This window comes from Protomyctophum parallelum (assembly GCF_964188405.1).
Source record: "Protomyctophum parallelum genome assembly, chromosome: 7".
Classification (NCBI taxonomy): domain Eukaryota; kingdom Metazoa; phylum Chordata; class Actinopteri; order Myctophiformes; family Myctophidae; genus Protomyctophum; species Protomyctophum parallelum.
The window spans coordinates 34,667,544-34,673,543 of record NC_139705.1 but is presented as its reverse complement, the minus strand read 5'-3'; positions in this window follow the sequence as shown (position 1 = coordinate 34,673,543).

Here is a 6,000-nt window from a genome sequence, read left to right as displayed (position 1 = left end):
CAGTTTGACCACAGCAGCTCATGGCTCGACCAATGGGCTCAATGGCTCATGGGCTCATGATGTAGTAAAACACTCATGTACATACGATTATTACCACGATGACATGATTACCAGGAAGGAGGGTGTCCCAGGGAAGTATGCGCTCAGTGGGGAACTTTAGTGAAATTCATGGGTGGGGATTTCCGGTCCGTCCTCTAGGTAGGTATTACAGTATATAGCTCTAGAGTCTATCGGTACATATGTGCACATATGTGCTCAGAGGTGGGGCATGCATTCCCAACTTGCATCGTTCCTGAGTTGGCCAGTGCCCAACGGGCACCGGTCAAGTATGTGTAATTGTGGGGTTATTTTTCAAGTGGAGCCAGCTTTGTGTGTATATCATTTGAGTCTAAGACAAGTTTCGTCACATGGATATTACAGTATATTGTCATGTCGTATATATTTTAATGTGCAGAACAATCTGATGATCGTGTACGTTACTGAATTTGTGCCCCTCTAAAAAATAAACTTGGGGTGCACAATACATATCCCTGACTACTAGACTATGTAAGCACTCTCTTACTGGTAGTGGATGAGTGCTGCCCTGTGTAGTTGCAGTCCAGGGGTGTGGCTCTGCCAGGTGCGGTGGGTCGTCCTAAGTGCCAGAGTGTCCCTGGGTTGGGTCAGTCTTCTACGCAGGCCATCCAGCTCCTCATCACACAGGGAGTTAGTACAGCTAACGCCTGGCTCTCGCTTTCTGTCCTCCATGTGCATCCTCCACTAACAGACGGACACACACGCAGAAATGAACGTTTGAAATGTAAAAATGTTGGTCTCTGCTAGAACTCCATTTCAGCATCGTCATGTACTGTAACTGCAGGATCAATGACTCTGTCAGCTGAATAGGTTGAAATCATCTGGGAACTCATCAGCAAAACACCTGTGTGAAGTGAGGGACGCTCTTATCATCATACATCATTCTGGCCATTTGTGCTCACCTTTCTGCCCACTCACTTTTATCTTCAATATGTACTTTGCTCAGCCAATCAAATCGTGTTGGAAAAAACAGTGCACACAACTACAAGCAGCTAAATCAGACCCTAGGGCCAACTCTTTGCTTTGTGCTAAGGGTAACCTCACCTCACCTGACTAAGAATGTCCAGTGTGGAACATAAAAACAGACTCTAGATATGATGTAATGTTGTGGGGAGTGAGAGTACATTTTGAAAACACACAATTCCATTGTATTGGTGGGAGTGTGTGTTTTTTCCCCCTATGTCTGTGTGTATGCTTATGTCATTCTGGAACATTTAGTAGACTACACCATGGCAGAAGTTGGAACACGTCTGTGCTGTCCCCATTCCTCCCATTCCACACAAGACGGCTCGTCACAGACACTTAGTAATGTTTCAGAGCCTTGCCAACTATGACAGAGTGCCAAAACATAGTAGAATTGATTTACACTTACAGTAGCCTGAGGGCCGGAACATGGAGACGGCTAAGGATAACAGACACCGTTCTGTCGTGATTATGTTGCTATTTGTCAAACAAAAACCCTTTATTTATAATTTGATATTCTATTTGCTCCACAGCATGTCAACATAGATAGAACTTTAATCAACACGTTTTAAAATTCTTATCTCTATTTAGAAATGTCACCAAACTGTCACTACACTACTCAGGAAATGTCCATACTGGCATCATTACATAGTCTGATAAGGAGCATGCTGACTTGAATCGGTTGATAACATCCAAAGCAGGGGTGTAGCATAGCGAAATGGCTTTGTTTTGGATTAGTGGGCTGACTACACTGTATTTGACAACTAAAGCATGGTCCTGGCTGTAGCTCATTTGCCTAATGCCCCCCCATCGCAATTGGCCATCGAGCGAATCCTGTTTTACTAAGTAGTACATGCTTGGTTTGTCATGCGGGAGACCTGGGTTGGAATCCAGGTGTTTACATGAATATGAATATACTTGAGTGAGCCAGATATATTGTAATATAATTTATATGGCTGGGTATACTAGGTACAGTATACTATGACCTGATATTGTAACAGGAAGCCAAACTCAAATTAACTGTGAAATTAGTGTTCATTAACTACTTGAACCCTATAGCTCACAACAAGCTCAAAACAACAAGGAGCATATAGACAAGCACTGGCAGTCCCCGGTCAACTGAGTGGTTAACCACTTAACAATTAATAATGTTTTTTACACAGAAGATCTACAAGTCACGTTGTGTTTGCAGGTCTACTATTTATTTTCCAAATGTTTTGAATTTATTTTTCGCCTATAGTGACATGCCTAAAATTGGGACACCGGTGCCAGAGTGCTTAAAGAACCTCCCCTTTTAGAACGGTGGGTCTCAAAGTGGGGTCCACTGTCCTAGACTAGAGAAAGGCCTGCCTTTGACTATAGGGCTATACCTGGTGGAAAGCGTGGGCGAGGGTCCACTGTCCTAGACTAGAGAAAGGCCTGCCTTTGACTACAGGGCTATACCTGGTGGAAAGCGTGGGCGAGGGTCAAAGCTTCCATCCTCCTGTGGAACATGTCCGTGTGGGCTTGTTGGGACAGGACGGCTCCTTTCAAAGCAGACAGGCCGGCGTTCAGTAAGTGCTTTCTGTAATGCAGTCTGGCCTGGGTGCACAACATACACTGCATGAGCCAGGTTCTAAAGCAGCGCTGCTGCAGGTGGAACGTGTATACGGCCAGGAACCTAAAGATGCAACACAAATACAATGTACTGTACTGTATGTACACACAGCGGGGAAAAGTCAGAGATAAACATTAAATCCTTTATGTAAAATATGATATATAATATAAACAAACAATTACAGGTTTAGTATTTGTATGTTATGTCAAGAGAAAGAATATAATAAAAACTAAACTAAACTAAAATTTAACTAAACTTTAGAGACCACATAGGAAACCTAAACAGCTCGTATGTAATATCCCAATTGGTCAGTTTAATGAGGAATTGTAGCTCAACTTCGACTTCCAAAGCAATGCCACAGAATTAGCCAACCGTTTCCAAGAAAGCAGGCTACGATAAAGCAGACATCGATCTGGCATATGATAATTAAGGCATTACTCACCATTAGAGAGTCTACTAAAGAAAAAACCCAAGCAACCATCCATTTACTCAAATGTGCCTGCGGACTTGCATACATTTTTGGTCAAACTAAACAACCTCTCAAATTAAGGATAGGAGAACACAAAACCGCTATCTGCACAGGCAATCTCAATTAAGCCATGACAGTCACAAGACACTATATTCAAGCCAACCATGGCTCCCCATCATCTTCCTGCCAGAATGCCTGCCATGACACAAAGTGGTGATATCATTATTAAGAATTTATTATTATAATTACTATGCAGAGAAGCATACTGGGTTCATTCTCCCGGCACCTGGAAGCCCTCAGGCCATAATGGGGAAATAAGCCTTTTATTCACCTTACAGATATAGATGTTTTTTTTTGTGTTATTTGTAAATTATGCTGTTTGTCGCTGGTCTTGCAATTCATGTTTGGCCCTTAACCAGCAGTCTATTCCTTGTCTTTTTAATATTTGTACAGTATGTGTAGTGTATTTTATTCATCCCTGCAACAATTAATATTCTTATCTTTTTTTATACTGGCACATTATGGGTATTTAATTTTAATGCCAATTCATCCTATTCAGTTTGCATGTTATGCTATAAATAGTCATTTGAATCTTCCATGTGTAGAAAGGTGTACCTCCCATTACTGCTGGCCTCTGGATATTGGCTAATTGAATGGCCTGCCCTTCTGCTACTGTTTATAAATCACTCGTATTCCACTTCATTCATTCCCCGAAGAAGACCTTACAGGTCGGAACGTTGGCTTCTTTTTAATACATTTCCAGCATTGTGGCTATGAGTGTGCGCACTGTGCGGCCTAATCACTCATAGTCTGTACTCCTGTGGAAGATGTAATCTGACATCGAAACGTTTTCTTGGCTTTGCACCCTGTTCTAAATGTATAAGTAAAAGGCTCCAATCATCCGAGTCGCTCCAGCACCATCTTTGTTCAGTTTAGCTATAATTTGGTTTGTGATAATTTATTACAGACCAAAAAGTGTAGGCTGTGCATTGGAAATTATTCTAAAAATACCATCTCATTCACACCCTTGAATAACTTGAGGCTAATGGCGTGAACTCCAGTCTCCATCCATCCAAAAGAGTGGCCGCACACACTGATAGCCAAAGTGCCGATTATTTATTAGGATGCAGAGCAGGAACCAACGTTTCAGCAGGTACAACTGCCTTCTGCATCCATCCATCTTCAACCGCTTATTCATAGTCTGGTCGCAGCAACAGTTCCATCACAGAGCTCCAGACCAGACTTCCCTCTCCAGAGCAACATTAGTAACGTCCTCCTGGGGGATCCCGAGCCAGAGGCATTCCAAGGCCAGTTTTGAGATATAATCCCCCAATCTGATCCTTGGTCTGCCCCGGGGTCTCCTCCCAGTGGGACGTGCATCGCGGACCTCCCTAGGGAGACGCTCGAGAGGCAGCCTAACCAGATGTCCGAACCACCTAAGCTGGTTCCTTTCCAAGCGAAGAAGCAGCGACTCCGAGTCTCTCTCGTGTGACTGAACTTCTCACCCTTTCTCTAAGGGAGATGCTAGCCACCTGTCGGGGGTAAAACTCATATTGGCCGATTGTATCCGCAACCTTATTCTTTCGGTCATGACCCAGACGCCAGACCCACAACTTCATGACCATAGGTGAGAGTAGGAACGAAGATAGCTTTGCCTTCTGGCTCAATCTCTTTTTGTCACAACACTCGTCTGTGGCTCCAAATACATCTTGTCTGACATGATATATAGCCTCTCACGAGTGCCCCCTCCAATTATGTCCTGCAGGGGCCGTGAAAGCCGATGACTTATAATTATATAACAGGTACTTGACTTGAGAGGGATGTCCCACGCCACTCCTCCTCACCTCTCTTGCACTGTGTGCTCTGGGCCACGGCCACGAGTCGCTGTGGCGTCAGGAGGCTGAATGTGCAAACAGACGGAAGAGATTATAAGTGGTTGTGCTGTGCTGGCACGGTCTACAGTGATGGAAGAAGTACTGGAATGTTTTACTTAAGTAAACGTATCAATACTGCAATGTAGAAATACTGCGTTAAAAGTAGAAAATCGGGAATTCAAATTTGAGTAAAAAGTATTGGTATCAAAATGTACTTGAAGTACCAAAAGTAGAAAGCACGTATTGTGCAGAATATTCCATTTCACAAGTTTCACTTTTGAAACTAGCAGATCACAGAAGCTCACAATGCATCGCATTGTGAGCTTAATCATAATCTAACTGACGTTCTCAAATAATTGTACTGGAGTAAAAGTACAATTGCCGATGAGATATAGTGGAGTAGAAGTAAAAGTACTGAAAAATACTCCAGTCAGTACAGTACTTGAGTAAATGTACTTAGTTACTTTACACCACTGACAGACAGCCTATAAAGCTGCAATTAGTGTATGTGCCTTATTGTGCTACCACTCAACTGAGAGGCGATCCCTATTTGGCCAGGGTATTGTGCTTATATGAGCGTTTGTTCTATTAGTCAACCAGTGACGTACCTGTCACCAGGGTCGACACACACACACACACACACACACACACACACACACACACACACACACACACACACACACACACACACACACACACACACACACACACACACACACACACACACACACACACACACACACACACACACACACACACACACACACACACACACACACACACAGTAACCTGGGAGAGATGCAGTGGGGTCAACCTACTATAGGAGGGGTCTGATGGAAGGTAGACCGGAATGTTCCTTTCCTCCCTGATTTCTGTCTTCTTTCAAGAGAAAATCCACTGCTGGCACTTCCTGTCAGCCCATGAATGGCCTGCCCCGTCGATGTATGGGTTTCATTCGACAGGTAACAGGCCCCTTTGGGAAGTGATGTTGACACAGGTATTTGTCGTCCTAAACCTCTTGG